General features: G+C 52.3%; 17 non-coding genes across 17 annotated transcripts; all 17 read left to right on the forward strand.

Moving 5' to 3' along the window:
• The first annotated feature begins 99 nt into the window (after positions 1–99).
• LOC149071376 (U2 spliceosomal RNA) lies at positions 100–291 on the forward strand. Its single transcript, XR_016194809.1, has one exon. It is a non-coding gene; the product is annotated as a U2 spliceosomal RNA (small nuclear RNA).
• Positions 292–806: 515 nt separating this feature from the next.
• Positions 807–998, forward strand: LOC149071377 (U2 spliceosomal RNA). The gene has a single exon (XR_016194810.1). It is a non-coding gene; the product is annotated as a U2 spliceosomal RNA (small nuclear RNA).
• A 513-nt stretch (positions 999–1,511) lies between these two features.
• On the forward strand, positions 1,512–1,703 carry LOC149071378 (U2 spliceosomal RNA). The gene has a single exon (XR_016194811.1). It is a non-coding gene; the product is annotated as a U2 spliceosomal RNA (small nuclear RNA).
• A 514-nt stretch (positions 1,704–2,217) lies between these two features.
• LOC149071379 (U2 spliceosomal RNA) lies at positions 2,218–2,409 on the forward strand. Its single transcript, XR_016194812.1, has one exon. It is a non-coding gene; the product is annotated as a U2 spliceosomal RNA (small nuclear RNA).
• Positions 2,410–2,923: 514 nt separating this feature from the next.
• LOC149071380 (U2 spliceosomal RNA) lies at positions 2,924–3,115 on the forward strand. Its single transcript, XR_016194814.1, has one exon. It is a non-coding gene; the product is annotated as a U2 spliceosomal RNA (small nuclear RNA).
• Positions 3,116–3,629: 514 nt separating this feature from the next.
• LOC149071381 (U2 spliceosomal RNA) lies at positions 3,630–3,821 on the forward strand. Its single transcript, XR_016194815.1, has one exon. It is a non-coding gene; the product is annotated as a U2 spliceosomal RNA (small nuclear RNA).
• Positions 3,822–4,337: 516 nt separating this feature from the next.
• On the forward strand, positions 4,338–4,529 carry LOC149071382 (U2 spliceosomal RNA). The gene has a single exon (XR_016194816.1). It is a non-coding gene; the product is annotated as a U2 spliceosomal RNA (small nuclear RNA).
• A 515-nt stretch (positions 4,530–5,044) lies between these two features.
• LOC149071383 (U2 spliceosomal RNA) lies at positions 5,045–5,236 on the forward strand. The gene has a single exon (XR_016194817.1). It is a non-coding gene; the product is annotated as a U2 spliceosomal RNA (small nuclear RNA).
• A 513-nt stretch (positions 5,237–5,749) lies between these two features.
• LOC149071384 (U2 spliceosomal RNA) lies at positions 5,750–5,941 on the forward strand. The gene has a single exon (XR_016194818.1). It is a non-coding gene; the product is annotated as a U2 spliceosomal RNA (small nuclear RNA).
• A 515-nt stretch (positions 5,942–6,456) lies between these two features.
• Positions 6,457–6,648, forward strand: LOC149071385 (U2 spliceosomal RNA). The gene has a single exon (XR_016194819.1). It is a non-coding gene; the product is annotated as a U2 spliceosomal RNA (small nuclear RNA).
• Positions 6,649–7,162: 514 nt separating this feature from the next.
• LOC149071386 (U2 spliceosomal RNA) lies at positions 7,163–7,354 on the forward strand. The gene has a single exon (XR_016194820.1). It is a non-coding gene; the product is annotated as a U2 spliceosomal RNA (small nuclear RNA).
• A 517-nt stretch (positions 7,355–7,871) lies between these two features.
• Positions 7,872–8,063, forward strand: LOC149071387 (U2 spliceosomal RNA). Its single transcript, XR_016194821.1, has one exon. It is a non-coding gene; the product is annotated as a U2 spliceosomal RNA (small nuclear RNA).
• Positions 8,064–8,579: 516 nt separating this feature from the next.
• LOC149071388 (U2 spliceosomal RNA) lies at positions 8,580–8,771 on the forward strand. Its single transcript, XR_016194822.1, has one exon. It is a non-coding gene; the product is annotated as a U2 spliceosomal RNA (small nuclear RNA).
• A 516-nt stretch (positions 8,772–9,287) lies between these two features.
• LOC149071389 (U2 spliceosomal RNA) lies at positions 9,288–9,479 on the forward strand. The gene has a single exon (XR_016194823.1). It is a non-coding gene; the product is annotated as a U2 spliceosomal RNA (small nuclear RNA).
• A 516-nt stretch (positions 9,480–9,995) lies between these two features.
• LOC149071390 (U2 spliceosomal RNA) lies at positions 9,996–10,187 on the forward strand. The gene has a single exon (XR_016194825.1). It is a non-coding gene; the product is annotated as a U2 spliceosomal RNA (small nuclear RNA).
• Positions 10,188–17,142: 6,955 nt separating this feature from the next.
• LOC149071391 (U2 spliceosomal RNA) lies at positions 17,143–17,331 on the forward strand. The gene has a single exon (XR_016194921.1). It is a non-coding gene; the product is annotated as a U2 spliceosomal RNA (small nuclear RNA).
• A 516-nt stretch (positions 17,332–17,847) lies between these two features.
• LOC149071392 (U2 spliceosomal RNA) lies at positions 17,848–18,039 on the forward strand. Its single transcript, XR_016194826.1, has one exon. It is a non-coding gene; the product is annotated as a U2 spliceosomal RNA (small nuclear RNA).
• Positions 18,040–18,730: the final 691 nt, after the last annotated feature.

Raw genomic sequence — 18,730 nt, forward strand, 5'->3', positions numbered from 1 at the left:
AAAATACGATCGAGTCTTCCGACGCTATTAAAACAGACCCCAGCCAGGACATTAATTATAGTTAATTGTGATCAAATTTTAATTCGCGTCTATCCCGTTATCGCTTCTCGGCCTTTTGGCTAAGATCAAAGTGTAGTATCTGTTCTTATCAGCTTAATATCTGGTACGTCTCCTACATGGGGACAAGATATTAAACTTATTTTTGGAACAGGGCGGAGTGCTTTCAGCTTGCTGAACCTCTGCCGCGGGTCCTCTCGATATTGCACTACCTTCGAGTTGGGCCCATCCTCATGAAATCAAGTAGACTCTGTGTTTTATTCATAATTTCGCAATAATCATACATTACCGGGGCGAAATAGACCGATTTGAAAGCGGTCGACGGAAAATTAAGGCCCGGCGCACGACCCTGGGACTTTTTTTTTTATTAAGGAGACGACGTGGATGCCACGTCCTTGTGAGGACGGGTCCACGCCGGTCGTTTCCTCGTTGTGCTGTGCGCTTCCGAAATGCTGCCGCGGGTCCCCTCGACGTCTCTCCCGTTCCTGGGTGCCCCCCCCCCCCTTCTAGATCGAGAATGCAAGTAGATATTGGTCTCGCGTCGACATCTAGCGGTCGAACGTGCAACCCGGACGGAACGGCGCCCCGGGAGCCCAGGATACGTCGCACCTGAAAGCAACATCTGGTCGACAAGAAGTCGTCTCGTCTTCAAAATACGATCGAGTCTTCCGACGCTATTAAAACAGACCCCAGCCAGGACATTAATTATAGTTAATTGTGATCAAATTTTAATTCGCGTCTATCCCGTTATCGCTTCTCGGCCTTTTGGCTAAGATCAAAGTGTAGTATCTGTTCTTATCAGCTTAATATCTGGTACGTCTCCTACATGGGGACAAGATATTAAACTTATTTTTGGAACAGGGCGGAGTGCTTTCAGCTTGCTGAACCTCTGCCGCGGGTCCTCTCGATATTGCACTACCTTCGAGTTGGGCCCATCCTCATGAAATCAAGTAGACTCTGTGTTTTATTCATAATTTCGCAATAATCATACATTACCGGGGCGAAATAGACCGATTTGAAAGCGGTCGACGGAAAATTAAGGCCCGGCGCACGACCCTGGGACTTTTTTTTTTATTAAGGAGACGACGTGGATGCCACGTCCTTGTGAGGACGGGTCCACGCCGGTCGTTTCCTCGTTGTGCTGTGCGCTTCCGAAATGCTGCCGCGGGTCCCCTCGACGTCTCTCCCGTTCCTGGGTGCCCCCCCCCCTTCTAGATCGAGAATGCAAGTAGATATTGGTCTCGCGTCGACATCTAGCGGTCGAACGTGCAACCCGGACGGAACGGCGCCCCGGGAGCCCAGGATACGTCGCACCTGAAAGCAACATCTGGTCGACAAGAAGTCGTCTCGTCTTCAAAATACGATCGAGTCTTCCGACGCTATTAAAACAGACCCCAGCCAGGACATTAATTATAGTTAATTGTGATCAAATTTTAATTCGCGTCTATCCCGTTATCGCTTCTCGGCCTTTTGGCTAAGATCAAAGTGTAGTATCTGTTCTTATCAGCTTAATATCTGGTACGTCTCCTACATGGGGACAAGATATTAAACTTATTTTTGGAACAGGGCGGAGTGCTTTCAGCTTGCTGAACCTCTGCCGCGGGTCCTCTCGATATTGCACTACCTTCGAGTTGGGCCCATCCTCATGAAATCAAGTAGACTCTGTGTTTTATTCATAATTTCGCAATAATCATACATTACCGGGGCGAAATAGACCGATTTGAAAGCGGTCGACGGAAAATTAAGGCCCGGCGCACGACCCTGGGACTTTTTTTTTTATTAAGGAGACGACGTGGATGCCACGTCCTTGTGAGGACGGGTCCACGCCGGTCGTTTCCTCGTTGTGCTGTGCGCTTCCGAAATGCTGCCGCGGGTCCCCTCGACGTCTCTCCCGTTCCTGGGTGCCCCCCCCCCCTTCTAGATCGAGAATGCAAGTAGATATTGGTCTCGCGTCGACATCTAGCGGTCGAACGTGCAACCCGGACGGAACGGCGCCCCGGGAGCCCAGGATACGTCGCACCTGAAAGCAACATCTGGTCGACAAGAAGTCGTCTCGTCTTCAAAATACGATCGAGTCTTCCGACGCTATTAAAACAGACCCCAGCCAGGACATTAATTATAGTTAATTGTGATCAAATTTTAATTCGCGTCTATCCCGTTATCGCTTCTCGGCCTTTTGGCTAAGATCAAAGTGTAGTATCTGTTCTTATCAGCTTAATATCTGGTACGTCTCCTACATGGGGACAAGATATTAAACTTATTTTTGGAACAGGGCGGAGTGCTTTCAGCTTGCTGAACCTCTGCCGCGGGTCCTCTCGATATTGCACTACCTTCGAGTTGGGCCCATCCTCATGAAATCAAGTAGACTCTGTGTTTTATTCATAATTTCGCAATAATCATACATTACCGGGGCGAAATAGACCGATTTGAAAGCGGTCGACGGAAAATTAAGGCCCGGCGCACGACCCTGGGACTTTTTTTTTTATTAAGGAGACGACGTGGATGCCACGTCCTTGTGAGGACGGGTCCACGCCGGTCGTTTCCTCGTTGTGCTGTGCGCTTCCGAAATGCTGCCGCGGGTCCCCTCGACGTCTCTCCCGTTCCTGGGTGCCCCCCCCCCCTTCTAGATCGAGAATGCAAGTAGATATTGGTCTCGCGTCGACATCTAGCGGTCGAACGTGCAACCCGGACGGAACGGCGCCCCGGGAGCCCAGGATACGTCGCACCTGAAAGCAACATCTGGTCGACAAGAAGTCGTCTCGTCTTCAAAATACGATCGAGTCTTCCGACGCTATTAAAACAGACCCCAGCCAGGACATTAATTATAGTTAATTGTGATCAAATTTTAATTCGCGTCTATCCCGTTATCGCTTCTCGGCCTTTTGGCTAAGATCAAAGTGTAGTATCTGTTCTTATCAGCTTAATATCTGGTACGTCTCCTACATGGGGACAAGATATTAAACTTATTTTTGGAACAGGGCGGAGTGCTTTCAGCTTGCTGAACCTCTGCCGCGGGTCCTCTCGATATTGCACTACCTTCGAGTTGGGCCCATCCTCATGAAATCAAGTAGACTCTGTGTTTTATTCATAATTTCGCAATAATCATACATTACCGGGGCGAAATAGACCGATTTGAAAGCGGTCGACGGAAAATTAAGGCCCGGCGCACGACCCTGGGACTTTTTTTTTTATTAAGGAGACGACGTGGATGCCACGTCCTTGTGAGGACGGGTCCACGCCGGTCGTTTCCTCGTTGTGCTGTGCGCTTCCGAAATGCTGCCGCGGGTCCCCTCGACGTCTCTCCCGTTCCTGGGTGCCCCCCCCCCCTTCTAGATCGAGAATGCAAGTAGATATTGGTCTCGCGTCGACATCTAGCGGTCGAACGTGCAACCCGGACGGAACGGCGCCCCGGGAGCCCAGGATACGTCGCACCTGAAAGCAACATCTGGTCGACAAGAAGTCGTCTCGTCTTCAAAATACGATCGAGTCTTCCGACGCTATTAAAACAGACCCCAGCCAGGACATTAATTATAGTTAATTGTGATCAAATTTTAATTCGCGTCTATCCCGTTATCGCTTCTCGGCCTTTTGGCTAAGATCAAAGTGTAGTATCTGTTCTTATCAGCTTAATATCTGGTACGTCTCCTACATGGGGACAAGATATTAAACTTATTTTTGGAACAGGGCGGAGTGCTTTCAGCTTGCTGAACCTCTGCCGCGGGTCCTCTCGATATTGCACTACCTTCGAGTTGGGCCCATCCTCATGAAATCAAGTAGACTCTGTGTTTTATTCATAATTTCGCAATAATCATACATTACCGGGGCGAAATAGACCGATTTGAAAGCGGTCGACGGAAAATTAAGGCCCGGCGCACGACCCTGGGACTTTTTTTTTTATTAAGGAGACGACGTGGATGCCACGTCCTTGTGAGGACGGGTCCACGCCGGTCGTTTCCTCGTTGTGCTGTGCGCTTCCGAAATGCTGCCGCGGGTCCCCTCGACGTCTCTCCCGTTCCTGGGTGCCCCCCCCCCCCCTTCTAGATCGAGAATGCAAGTAGATATTGGTCTCGCGTCGACATCTAGCGGTCGAACGTGCAACCCGGACGGAACGGCGCCCCGGGAGCCCAGGATACGTCGCACCTGAAAGCAACATCTGGTCGACAAGAAGTCGTCTCGTCTTCAAAATACGATCGAGTCTTCCGACGCTATTAAAACAGACCCCAGCCAGGACATTAATTATAGTTAATTGTGATCAAATTTTAATTCGCGTCTATCCCGTTATCGCTTCTCGGCCTTTTGGCTAAGATCAAAGTGTAGTATCTGTTCTTATCAGCTTAATATCTGGTACGTCTCCTACATGGGGACAAGATATTAAACTTATTTTTGGAACAGGGCGGAGTGCTTTCAGCTTGCTGAACCTCTGCCGCGGGTCCTCTCGATATTGCACTACCTTCGAGTTGGGCCCATCCTCATGAAATCAAGTAGACTCTGTGTTTTATTCATAATTTCGCAATAATCATACATTACCGGGGCGAAATAGACCGATTTGAAAGCGGTCGACGGAAAATTAAGGCCCGGCGCACGACCCTGGGACTTTTTTTTTTATTAAGGAGACGACGTGGATGCCACGTCCTTGTGAGGACGGGTCCACGCCGGTCGTTTCCTCGTTGTGCTGTGCGCTTCCGAAATGCTGCCGCGGGTCCCCTCGACGTCTCTCCCGTTCCTGGGTGCCCCCCCCCCCCTTCTAGATCGAGAATGCAAGTAGATATTGGTCTCGCGTCGACATCTAGCGGTCGAACGTGCAACCCGGACGGAACGGCGCCCCGGGAGCCCAGGATACGTCGCACCTGAAAGCAACATCTGGTCGACAAGAAGTCGTCTCGTCTTCAAAATACGATCGAGTCTTCCGACGCTATTAAAACAGACCCCAGCCAGGACATTAATTATAGTTAATTGTGATCAAATTTTAATTCGCGTCTATCCCGTTATCGCTTCTCGGCCTTTTGGCTAAGATCAAAGTGTAGTATCTGTTCTTATCAGCTTAATATCTGGTACGTCTCCTACATGGGGACAAGATATTAAACTTATTTTTGGAACAGGGCGGAGTGCTTTCAGCTTGCTGAACCTCTGCCGCGGGTCCTCTCGATATTGCACTACCTTCGAGTTGGGCCCATCCTCATGAAATCAAGTAGACTCTGTGTTTTATTCATAATTTCGCAATAATCATACATTACCGGGGCGAAATAGACCGATTTGAAAGCGGTCGACGGAAAATTAAGGCCCGGCGCACGACCCTGGGACTTTTTTTTTTATTAAGGAGACGACGTGGATGCCACGTCCTTGTGAGGACGGGTCCACGCCGGTCGTTTCCTCGTTGTGCTGTGCGCTTCCGAAATGCTGCCGCGGGTCCCCTCGACGTCTCTCCCGTTCCTGGGTGCCCCCCCCCCTTCTAGATCGAGAATGCAAGTAGATATTGGTCTCGCGTCGACATCTAGCGGTCGAACGTGCAACCCGGACGGAACGGCGCCCCGGGAGCCCAGGATACGTCGCACCTGAAAGCAACATCTGGTCGACAAGAAGTCGTCTCGTCTTCAAAATACGATCGAGTCTTCCGACGCTATTAAAACAGACCCCAGCCAGGACATTAATTATAGTTAATTGTGATCAAATTTTAATTCGCGTCTATCCCGTTATCGCTTCTCGGCCTTTTGGCTAAGATCAAAGTGTAGTATCTGTTCTTATCAGCTTAATATCTGGTACGTCTCCTACATGGGGACAAGATATTAAACTTATTTTTGGAACAGGGCGGAGTGCTTTCAGCTTGCTGAACCTCTGCCGCGGGTCCTCTCGATATTGCACTACCTTCGAGTTGGGCCCATCCTCATGAAATCAAGTAGACTCTGTGTTTTATTCATAATTTCGCAATAATCATACATTACCGGGGCGAAATAGACCGATTTGAAAGCGGTCGACGGAAAATTAAGGCCCGGCGCACGACCCTGGGACTTTTTTTTTTATTAAGGAGACGACGTGGATGCCACGTCCTTGTGAGGACGGGTCCACGCCGGTCGTTTCCTCGTTGTGCTGTGCGCTTCCGAAATGCTGCCGCGGGTCCCCTCGACGTCTCTCCCGTTCCTGGGTGCCCCCCCCCCCCTTCTAGATCGAGAATGCAAGTAGATATTGGTCTCGCGTCGACATCTAGCGGTCGAACGTGCAACCCGGACGGAACGGCGCCCCGGGAGCCCAGGATACGTCGCACCTGAAAGCAACATCTGGTCGACAAGAAGTCGTCTCGTCTTCAAAATACGATCGAGTCTTCCGACGCTATTAAAACAGACCCCAGCCAGGACATTAATTATAGTTAATTGTGATCAAATTTTAATTCGCGTCTATCCCGTTATCGCTTCTCGGCCTTTTGGCTAAGATCAAAGTGTAGTATCTGTTCTTATCAGCTTAATATCTGGTACGTCTCCTACATGGGGACAAGATATTAAACTTATTTTTGGAACAGGGCGGAGTGCTTTCAGCTTGCTGAACCTCTGCCGCGGGTCCTCTCGATATTGCACTACCTTCGAGTTGGGCCCATCCTCATGAAATCAAGTAGACTCTGTGTTTTATTCATAATTTCGCAATAATCATACATTACCGGGGCGAAATAGACCGATTTGAAAGCGGTCGACGGAAAATTAAGGCCCGGCGCACGACCCTGGGACTTTTTTTTTTATTAAGGAGACGACGTGGATGCCACGTCCTTGTGAGGACGGGTCCACGCCGGTCGTTTCCTCGTTGTGCTGTGCGCTTCCGAAATGCTGCCGCGGGTCCCCTCGACGTCTCTCCCGTTCCTGGGTGCCCCCCCCCCCTTCTAGATCGAGAATGCAAGTAGATATTGGTCTCGCGTCGACATCTAGCGGTCGAACGTGCAACCCGGACGGAACGGCGCCCCGGGAGCCCAGGATACGTCGCACCTGAAAGCAACATCTGGTCGACAAGAAGTCGTCTCGTCTTCAAAATACGATCGAGTCTTCCGACGCTATTAAAACAGACCCCAGCCAGGACATTAATTATAGTTAATTGTGATCAAATTTTAATTCGCGTCTATCCCGTTATCGCTTCTCGGCCTTTTGGCTAAGATCAAAGTGTAGTATCTGTTCTTATCAGCTTAATATCTGGTACGTCTCCTACATGGGGACAAGATATTAAACTTATTTTTGGAACAGGGCGGAGTGCTTTCAGCTTGCTGAACCTCTGCCGCGGGTCCTCTCGATATTGCACTACCTTCGAGTTGGGCCCATCCTCATGAAATCAAGTAGACTCTGTGTTTTATTCATAATTTCGCAATAATCATACATTACCGGGGCGAAATAGACCGATTTGAAAGCGGTCGACGGAAAATTAAGGCCCGGCGCACGACCCTGGGACTTTTTTTTTTATTAAGGAGACGACGTGGATGCCACGTCCTTGTGAGGACGGGTCCACGCCGGTCGTTTCCTCGTTGTGCTGTGCGCTTCCGAAATGCTGCCGCGGGTCCCCTCGACGTCTCTCCCGTTCCTGGGTGCCCCCCCCCCCCCCTTCTAGATCGAGAATGCAAGTAGATATTGGTCTCGCGTCGACATCTAGCGGTCGAACGTGCAACCCGGACGGAACGGCGCCCCGGGAGCCCAGGATACGTCGCACCTGAAAGCAACATCTGGTCGACAAGAAGTCGTCTCGTCTTCAAAATACGATCGAGTCTTCCGACGCTATTAAAACAGACCCCAGCCAGGACATTAATTATAGTTAATTGTGATCAAATTTTAATTCGCGTCTATCCCGTTATCGCTTCTCGGCCTTTTGGCTAAGATCAAAGTGTAGTATCTGTTCTTATCAGCTTAATATCTGGTACGTCTCCTACATGGGGACAAGATATTAAACTTATTTTTGGAACAGGGCGGAGTGCTTTCAGCTTGCTGAACCTCTGCCGCGGGTCCTCTCGATATTGCACTACCTTCGAGTTGGGCCCATCCTCATGAAATCAAGTAGACTCTGTGTTTTATTCATAATTTCGCAATAATCATACATTACCGGGGCGAAATAGACCGATTTGAAAGCGGTCGACGGAAAATTAAGGCCCGGCGCACGACCCTGGGACTTTTTTTTTTATTAAGGAGACGACGTGGATGCCACGTCCTTGTGAGGACGGGTCCACGCCGGTCGTTTCCTCGTTGTGCTGTGCGCTTCCGAAATGCTGCCGCGGGTCCCCTCGACGTCTCTCCCGTTCCTGGGTGCCCCCCCCCCCCCTTCTAGATCGAGAATGCAAGTAGATATTGGTCTCGCGTCGACATCTAGCGGTCGAACGTGCAACCCGGACGGAACGGCGCCCCGGGAGCCCAGGATACGTCGCACCTGAAAGCAACATCTGGTCGACAAGAAGTCGTCTCGTCTTCAAAATACGATCGAGTCTTCCGACGCTATTAAAACAGACCCCAGCCAGGACATTAATTATAGTTAATTGTGATCAAATTTTAATTCGCGTCTATCCCGTTATCGCTTCTCGGCCTTTTGGCTAAGATCAAAGTGTAGTATCTGTTCTTATCAGCTTAATATCTGGTACGTCTCCTACATGGGGACAAGATATTAAACTTATTTTTGGAACAGGGCGGAGTGCTTTCAGCTTGCTGAACCTCTGCCGCGGGTCCTCTCGATATTGCACTACCTTCGAGTTGGGCCCATCCTCATGAAATCAAGTAGACTCTGTGTTTTATTCATAATTTCGCAATAATCATACATTACCGGGGCGAAATAGACCGATTTGAAAGCGGTCGACGGAAAATTAAGGCCCGGCGCACGACCCTGGGACTTTTTTTTTTATTAAGGAGACGACGTGGATGCCACGTCCTTGTGAGGACGGGTCCACGCCGGTCGTTTCCTCGTTGTGCTGTGCGCTTCCGAAATGCTGCCGCGGGTCCCCTCGACGTCTCTCCCGTTCCTGGGTGCCCCCCCCCCCCCTTCTAGATCGAGAATGCAAGTAGATATTGGTCTCGCGTCGACATCTAGCGGTCGAACGTGCAACCCGGACGGAACGGCGCCCCGGGAGCCCAGGATACGTCGCACCTGAAAGCAACATCTGGTCGACAAGAAGTCGTCTCGTCTTCAAAATACGATCGAGTCTTCCGACGCTATTAAAACAGACCCCAGCCAGGACATTAATTATAGTTAATTGTGATCAAATTTTAATTCGCGTCTATCCCGTTATCGCTTCTCGGCCTTTTGGCTAAGATCAAAGTGTAGTATCTGTTCTTATCAGCTTAATATCTGGTACGTCTCCTACATGGGGACAAGATATTAAACTTATTTTTGGAACAGGGCGGAGTGCTTTCAGCTTGCTGAACCTCTGCCGCGGGTCCTCTCGATATTGCACTACCTTCGAGTTGGGCCCATCCTCATGAAATCAAGTAGACTCTGTGTTTTATTCATAATTTCGCAATAATCATACATTACCGGGGCGAAATAGACCGATTTGAAAGCGGTCGACGGAAAATTAAGGCCCGGCGCACGACCCTGGGACTTTTTTTTTTATTAAGGAGACGACGTGGATGCCACGTCCTTGTGAGGACGGGTCCACGCCGGTCGTTTCCTCGTTGTGCTGTGCGCTTCCGAAATGCTGCCGCGGGTCCCCTCGACGTCTCTCCCGTTCCTGGGTGCCCCCCCCCCCCCTTCTAGATCGAGAATGCAAGTAGATATTGGTCTCGCGTCGACATCTAGCGGTCGAACGTGCAACCCGGACGGAACGGCGCCCCGGGAGCCCAGGATACGTCGCACCTGAAAGCAACATCTGGTCGACAAGAAGTCGTCTCGTCTTCAAAATACGATCGAGTCTTCCGACGCTATTAAAACAGACCCCAGCCAGGACATTAATTATAGTTAATTGTGATCAAATTTTAATTCGCGTCTATCCCGTTATCGCTTCTCGGCCTTTTGGCTAAGATCAAAGTGTAGTATCTGTTCTTATCAGCTTAATATCTGGTACGTCTCCTACATGGGGACAAGATATTAAACTTATTTTTGGAACAGGGCGGAGTGCTTTCAGCTTGCTGAACCTCTGCCGCGGGTCCTCTCGATATTGCACTACCTTCGAGTTGGGCCCATCCTCATGAAATCAAGTAGACTCTGTGTTTTATTCATAATTTCGCAATAATCATACATTACCGGGGCGAAATAGACCGATTTGAAAGCGGTCGACGGAAAATTAAGGCCCGGCGCACGACCCTGGGACTTTTTTTTTTATTAAGGAGACGACGTGGATGCCACGTCCTTGTGAGGACGGGTCCACGCCGGTCGTTTCCTCGTTGTGCTGTGCGCTTCCGAAATGCTGCCGCGGGTCCCCTCGACGTCTCTCCCGTTCCTGGGTGCCCCCCCCCCCCCTTCTAGATCGAGAATGCAAGTAGATATTGGTCTCGCGTCGACATCTAGCGGTCGAACGTGCAACCCGGACGGAACGGCGCCCCGGGAGCCCAGGATACGTCGCACCTGAAAGCAACATCTGGTCGACAAGAAGTCGTCTCGTCTTCAAAATACGATCGAGTCTTCCGACGCTATTAAAACAGACCCCAGCCAGGACATTAATTATAGTTAATTGTGATCAAATTTTAATTCGCGTCTATCCCGTTATCGCTTCTCGGCCTTTTGGCTAAGATCAAAGTGTAGTAGGTGATCTTGCCAAGGATCTAGTCAAGAGGAGAGGAAACTACCAGCCAAATTCGACGGTGATCCAGTCAACAGCTGATGTGCCACGCCCCATCGAAGTTCTGCCGCGGGTCCTCTACCATCCGAAGACTAGCTGTTTCAACGATGTCCGGCTAAAGAAAGACGAAGGCGTGCCTGAAACATGACCTGGCTGGCGGTCGATGACTCGTGACCACCCCTGCTCTCTCTTCTTCGTCTCCACCTCGTCGTGATCCCGGGAAAGGCATCTGTCACACCTCAGGCATTTCAGCCTAGCCGTCGTCCTTGGACCCTTGCCTCATTATATGGTTGGGCCTTGGGCGTGCGGTCAGCGGAAGTGCCTGTTAGCCAATCGGTGGTGTGGCAGTGTTCGGGTCGGCCTCGGAGCTTTGGCTACGCCTGGCGGACTGACTCGACACCTTTCCCTCGCGGGGCTGCCCCACATCCATAACTCGGGTTCGTCGGGACGACCTCTCGGGGTCGCTTGAGGAATTCGGGTCTATGCATGATGCCCACTCGTGTTCCCCTCCCTCCCCTCCCTTTCTCGAGGCCTCTTAAAGGTCCTCAACCTCTTTCTCTCGGGACCTCTTAAAGTGTCCCACCCCCTGGTCTAGCGGGACCTTTTAAAGGTCTCAACTCTCCCTGGGTTCTCGCGAGACCTCCTAAAGGTTCTCTTTCCCTGTGGGTTTGGTTCACGCGGGACCTCTTAAAGGTCTCTTCCCCCTGGGTTGGTTAGCGTGAGACCTCTTCAAGGTCTCACCCTCCCGGGACTTCGCGTGACCTCTTCAGGGCTCCCCTCGTCGGGCAGAGTCCGCCAAGTTGTGGAGTTGGTGAACTTTTGTTACTAGCTCCAGGGGTTGGCGGGGTCGGCCCATCGAGAGGTAGAGCCCCCAAGGGGACTAGTGGGATCTTCCCCCCCGGGTTTCTTGTAAGAGTCCCTTAAGGGCTCACCCCCCCCGGGCTAGGTAGGACCTCCTAAAGGTCCTCCCCATTGGCATCAAGGTCCCTCTTAAAGGTTCCACGGTCCTAACGGAGTCTCTTAAAGTTCTCCAGCCCCCACCAATGGGTCTCATGGGGTCCCTAAGACCCGTCTCTATCTCCCTGCCCTGGTCACGGGCATTGGCCGCTAGGTAGGTCATGTGTAGGGTGCTCCAAGTCAGCCAGCTATAGTCTCGCTCCTAGCTACGGTCATCGAAGTGAGTACTCCAAGTAGGTGGTCGTTGATTGTTTACCACTAACAGTCTAACCACTAACCTAACTAACATCTAACCGACACAATGCCGAGGAACCTACGGAATGGAAGAACCCTGCAGACTCCAGGGTCAGCCCGCCGTGTCATCACAGAGGGACTCGACCCAGAGGAGTCGGAACGCCTCTTGGTTTCATACGCTCTCTTCGTTTCTCCCGAGAAGCAGCAGTCGCCATCAGGATCTTCGGTGAGCCACTCTGATGCCTCGCCAGCCTCAAGTGTGAGAGACGCCCACAACGACGGCGATACCTCTCGAAATTCCTCGTCGCCGGGGCGATTGGTAATCGACTCTGATACGGACTGGCTCATCGACGCCACTGCAATCGCGCCGCCTAGTCAAGAAACTGCATGTGAGACTGTGGCATTGGTGACCTGCCCTGAAGACGCGCCTACACGGGAACGGGCCACGAACAACAGCGTGTTCCCCCTGCACTTCTCTGCGGAAGACTCAACCAGGCTGGACCCCATGTCCTCCCCAGGAGCATGGTGGGCATCGGAACCACGTCCGGCAACAGCTGGAGTAGAAGATTGCCCATCCCTAGCGTCGAAGTCTTCCCCGGAACACCTGCCATCATCGTCAGACCTGGAGCGTGACCTGTGTCTATCGTCTGACACCTCACAGTCGAGTGCGCTGCCTGATCCTGTAACCCCAATGGCTTGCAAGAGTGATGATACCCCTCGATCGCCTACGACACCCCCCCCCGAGCCCGAGGCACCATCGCCCTCTTCGAGCCCAGCGCATCCCGGGCCAGTGAGTGAAGCCGAGGAATGTCCAAATGCAAACTCCTTGGTGAACAGTGACGTTTCATCGTCTGGCTCGCACAGTGACGCCTCGACTCAGACAACTTGGCCGGCCCATCCAAAGAAGAAGAGGAAAAAGAAGAAGGGAAGGAAATCCGCACGAGCCACTCAAGACCTCGCCATGGCAGGTCCGTCAGCAGCAGCCGCATTCACAGCACCGTCGCAAACGGACAGCTTACCGTTGGCCCAGAGAACAAAGAGGGCGCTTCAAACCAGAAGTCTCCTCCCGGTCCCCGAGAGTCAACTGGGCTCGGACCAGCCGACGTCGCCAGACATAAGGGTGAATGTGCCAGAAACCCAAGTGTCGCAAGCAGTCCCCACGTCGGAAAGTTCAGCGAGTGCTGGCTCCCAAGAGTTAGGATCTCCCCCCGAAGAGACCGATCCCGCGGACGACGGAAACCAAACCTCCAGAGTAACCGGGACGTCCGTCCCACCGGTTGGGAACCGGCGGCCAACGACGAGCCCTCCGCCGCAGCGTCATGTGGATCCGCTAACTCCTCTGCCGACCACAGGTAGACCAGTGGTCAACGTGCACCGGATATCACCATCGCCGCCGTCATCTCCAGTATCCCACTCACCAATCTCCCCGTCGTCAACATGCTGGAGGGAAGGCCTCTCTCTTCACCTTGCTTTCCCCGTGGACAGCCCGATGAAATGCCCCGAGGAGTCTTGCCCGTTTCAATTTCGGGCGAAAGCTTGGACTGCAATGAAGCAGTCGCTTCTCCGGCACTTACTCGCGGAGCATGGGCTCGACATCGAGGAATCCGCCTTCTGGTGCGGTCGATGCGGTGTTCGCTTCCAGTGCAGGAGGGTCAGGAACCACCGATGCCTAAGGTCTGGTCCGCTAATCGTGCACGATAACCGACCGTCCAAGTTCAAGTGCCCGACGTGCCCAGCCTCCTTTCCAAGTAAGAGGGGCATAATAAATCACGCGCGCAGCACGGGCCACGGTCAACAGAGGAGCGATCACCAGACGGCAGAGGCAGGGCACGCAGAGGTGACGAGAGCGCCTGATCCTCCCTCCCCCACAAGTCGTAGGTCTCTGGCACTCCCTCCTGCAGAGGGATCACAACACACCGCTAGCCAGCCCGGTTCACTTTCTCAAGACGCCTCCCAACCCCCAGCTTCTCAGGATGTCTTTCCAGTATCCCAGCAGGGCGAACTTGACGACATCGCAGACGTCGACGTCGAGCCAGACTCCCCACCACCCACCGCCATCTCCGGTAGTCAGCAGTCTGATGAAGCCCCATCTGGTCCATTCCACCGCCGCCTCCGAGACCTTCTCCGTGATTGGAATGAAGAGAGCTGGCACACGTTTTGTGACCTAGTCCAGGAATTCACAGCCTTTGCACAGAGACACGTGAAGATCCCAGACCAGCAGCCCAACAGAGTGCCACCGAGAAGGACGGACCCCCTGAATCATAGGGACATTCAGCGCCTCTACCGAAGGAACCGAAGAAGGGCAGTGAAGTGTGTCATCGGTGAAGAGTCCAAGAGTTGCGAGATCCCTCTGGCTGAGATAATCGAGAAGTTCCAGGCGAGCGGCACGTTCGAGGCGTCGAACCTCTCCGACATCGACCACCCGCACCCTGCCCAGTCTCCTGTGGACCTCACCCCGTTCACGGTCAATGAGGTGGCCAGCCGGTTAAAGAGGGCCGAGAACTCCGCCCCCGGTCCCGACCGCCTCACGTACCGCCATTGGAGAGGCGTTGACCCGGACGGCAAAGCCTTAACCAGCATCTTCAACGGGTGCCTGAAGGCCCGCCAAATCCCAGAGTCGTGGAAGCATTCCCGCACCATCCTCGTCCCGAAGAGCGGGGACCCCAGGGAAGTTAGCAACTGGAGGCCGATTGCGCTAACCTCAACAATATACAAGCTGTTCGCGGGGTGCCTGTCACGAAGGTTAGCAGCTTGGATGGAAGGGAACGACGTCCTCTCTCCGTCTCAGAAAGGCTTCCTCCACCATGACGGCGCATTCGAGAATAACTACGTCCTCGAACAGCGCGTCCTGGAAGCTAGAAGAACCAAACAAGAGATTTGCTTCCTGTCTCTGGACTTTGCGAACGCCTTCGGGTCCGTCCCGCATGTCACCATCTGGCATACTCTGCAACAAGCGGGAGCCGGGCAAGACTTCATAAGCATCGTGAAGGGAATCTATGACGGGGCAACCACGTCATACTGCAGCGCGGAGGGCATCTCCGACGATTTCCCCGTCAGCGAGGGTGTGAGGCAGGGATGCCCGCTCAGCGGCCTCCTCTTCAATATCTCCGTGGACCCCGTTCTGCGCACCATCCACGACGACAGCGACCACGCAGCGTTGGCTTTTGCAGATGACGTCCTCCTCCTCGCCAGCGATCCGGCCACTCTTCAGCGACGTGCGGATAAAGCTGCCCGCATGTCCAGGAAACTCGGCCTGGAAATCAACCCGCGGAAGTGCTTCTCGTTGCATCTCTCACACAATCCGGTGGGCTGCAGGCCAACAATCTTCAAGATAGGCGAAGATTCCGTGCCGGCGCTCGCAGATGGCTGTCCGAAGAAGTTCTTAGGGAAGCCCACAGGATTTCGGTTGATGCCAGATGAAAGTACACTGGACCAATGTCTTCAATACGGTAAGGACCTCCTTACCTCAAGCCTGGCGCCGTGGCAAAGGATCGACGCCCTAAAAACCTTCTTCTTTCCGTCGCTGCAGTACTCTCTGCGGACGGCCCAACACAATAAGAGCAGCTGGCGCCGTGTTGACGACTTCCTGAGGCCCTTCATAAAAAATTCGTTGTACCTTCCGAAGAGAGCCAGCAACAGCTACATTTATGGCGATCCCAGCCTGGGGTTGTTCGGAGTCCCTGAAGCCGCCGTTGACGCCGACATCAGTAACATCGATGCGGCCTTCAAACTCCTGACGTCAAAAGACCCGGTAGTAAAAGACATCGCATGGAAGGATTTGCGGAGCTTCGTTGGCGCATGCTTGAGGAAGGCTGACCCGACCGTCGGCGAGATCAACGCCTTCTTGTCCCGCACAGCTGCACGCCACACATCCCACCCAACGACATCAGTGTGGTCCCGTGCTCGGATGGCGGCTGAACACCTCGGTCTCGTGTGGGACCTCACGGATGATAAGCAAGTCGCTGTAAAAGTTGGCGAGGACACCATCACGGACAGGAGGGCCGTCTTCAAGATCCTCCACGCCATCACGAGGAAACGGCATGCCAACAATATGTCTTCCTTGGCACACCAGGGGAAGACTTTCTGCAACATCTCTCGCTCGAAGGCATCTCATCACTTTCACCGTGAAGGAGACTTCACGCGGTTCGCGGACTGGCGCTTTGTGCATAGGGCTCGACTCGGCCTTGTTCCTCTGAATGGGTATCAACATGGGAGAGACCCCGCGGCAAAGAGGTGCAGGAAATGCGGCTACAGCAGCGAGACCTTACCACACGTCCTCGACCACTGCATGGCTTACAGCCCACTATACACCGCCCGCCACAACGCCATCGTCGAGAGGGTGAAGAAAGCTGCGGTCGGTCGCTGGGAGATATTCGCCGAGAACCGTCCCGTCATGGGCTCATCCCTACGCCCGGACCTCATCCTCAGGAAAGATAGTTCGATACTCATCTTGGACATCACTGTCCCGTTTGAGAATGGTCCAGAGGCGTTTGCAGCAGCGAGACGCCTGAAAGAGGAAAAATATCGCCCACTGGTGGAGGCGATGAAACTACGATTCTCGGACGTCCGCTTTGGCGCCATTGTGGTGGGAGCCCTTGGGTCGTGGGACCCTCAGAACGACCGGATCGTAGCCAGACTCTGCTCCCGACGATACTCCAGCCTGATGAGAAAACTTGTGGTCAGCGAAACAATTGGAAAGTCTAGAGACATTTATGTCGAGTTCATCACCGGGGTACGGCAGTCAGCACCCAGCACCCGTCCAAGGCCAGAAGCAAGGTAAAATGATGTCGCCCACCAGTGTCAGTTAACACCCATTCCGTACGCGGTGTCTCTAGTGGAAAAAACGTTCGATCATCAGACAGCGCATGATCCCTAATTGATGTATATAGCTCAAAGTGTGTAAAAGAAGATTGTATATATATAGTATTTTTCGCATCCAATTACAATGTAAAGAATGTTACGCAACAATACCATTGTACAGAAATTGCCGAAATAATGTGTATATAAATTCGTGTCGCACCAATATTTTTATATCGCAACTATGTATTTGTATAGATAACTATTCCGGATCTATCGATGTACAGATTGTCAGCAAACATGTTCACACGCACGAATGTCTCTCGATCCAGTATTCCCTTGTAAAGGATGATCACGAGTCCCATACCGGGCCATGTACAACCTCTTTTAAAATATGAATAAATGTTTTTAAATCTGTTCTTATCAGCTTAATATCTGGTACGTCTCCTACATGGGGACAAGATATTAAACTTATTTTTGGAACAGGGCGGAGTGCTTTCAGCTTGCTGAACCTCTGCCGCGGGTCCTCTCGATATTGCACTACCTTCGAGTTGGGCCCATCCTCATGAAATCAAGTAGACTCTGTGTTTTATTCATAATTTCGCAATAATCATACATTACCGGGGCGAAATAGACCGATTTGAAAGCGGTCGACGGAAAATTAAGGCCCGGCGCACGACCCTGGGACTTTTTTTTTTATTAAGGAGACGACGTGGATGCCACGTCCTTGTGAGGACGGGTCCACGCCGGTCGTTTCCTCGTTGTGCTGTGCGCTTCCGAAATGCTGCCGCGGGTCCCCTCGACGTCTCTCCCGTTCCTGGGTGCCCCCCCCCCCCCTTCTAGATCGAGAATGCAAGTAGATATTGGTCTCGCGTCGACATCTAGCGGTCGAACGTGCAACCCGGACGGAACGGCGCCCCGGGAGCCCAGGATACGTCGCACCTGAAAGCAACATCTGGTCGACAAGAAGTCGTCTCGTCTTCAAAATACGATCGAGTCTTCCGACGCTATTAAAACAGACCCCAGCCAGGACATTAATTATAGTTAATTGTGATCAAATTTTAATTCGCGTCTATCCCGTTATCGCTTCTCGGCCTTTTGGCTAAGATCAAAGTGTAGTATCTGTTCTTATCAGCTTAATATCTGGTACGTCTCCTACATGGGGACAAGATATTAAACTTATTTTTGGAACAGGGCGGAGTGCTTTCAGCTTGCTGAACCTCTGCCGCGGGTCCTCTCGATATTGCACTACCTTCGAGTTGGGCCCATCCTCATGAAATCAAGTAGACTCTGTGTTTTATTCATAATTTCGCAATAATCATACATTACCGGGGCGAAATAGACCGATTTGAAAGCGGTCGACGGAAAATTAAGGCCCGGCGCACGACCCTGGGACTTTTTTTTTTATTAAGGAGACGACGTGGATGCCACGTCCTTGTGAGGACGGGTCCACGCCGGTCGTTTCCTCGTTGTGCTGTGCGCTTCCGAAATGCTGCCGCGGGTCCCCTCGACGTCTCTCCCGTTCCTGGGTGCCCCCCCCCCCCTTCTAGATCGAGAATGCAAGTAGATATTGGTCTCGCGTCGACATCTAGCGGTCGAACGTGCAACCCGGACGGAACGGCGCCCCGGGAGCCCAGGATACGTCGCACCTGAAAGCAACATCTGGTCGACAAGAAGTCGTCTCGTCTTCAAAATACGATCGAGTCTTCCGACGCTATTAAAACAGACCCCAGCCAGGACATTAATTATAGTTAATTGTGATCAAATTTTAATTCGCGTCTATCCCGTTATCGCTTCTCGGCCTTTTGGCTAAGATCAAAGTGTAGTAAGTGATCTTGCCAAGGATCTTGCCAGGAGGAGAGCTTTCAACCAGTGGAGTGTGAAGGTGCTACTGCAGGTACTCAACGAGCCACGCCCACCAGAAGAGCTGCCGCGGGTCCTCTCAAGTTGGTGAAGAAGCTGGTT

The sequence above is a fragment of the Pholcus phalangioides genome, unplaced genomic scaffold (assembly GCF_987345545.1).
Source record: "Pholcus phalangioides strain wild (caught in Gottingen) unplaced genomic scaffold, Ppha-v1.0 ptg000019l_1, whole genome shotgun sequence".
In the NCBI taxonomy this organism is placed as follows: Eukaryota; Metazoa; Arthropoda; class Arachnida; order Araneae; family Pholcidae; genus Pholcus; species Pholcus phalangioides.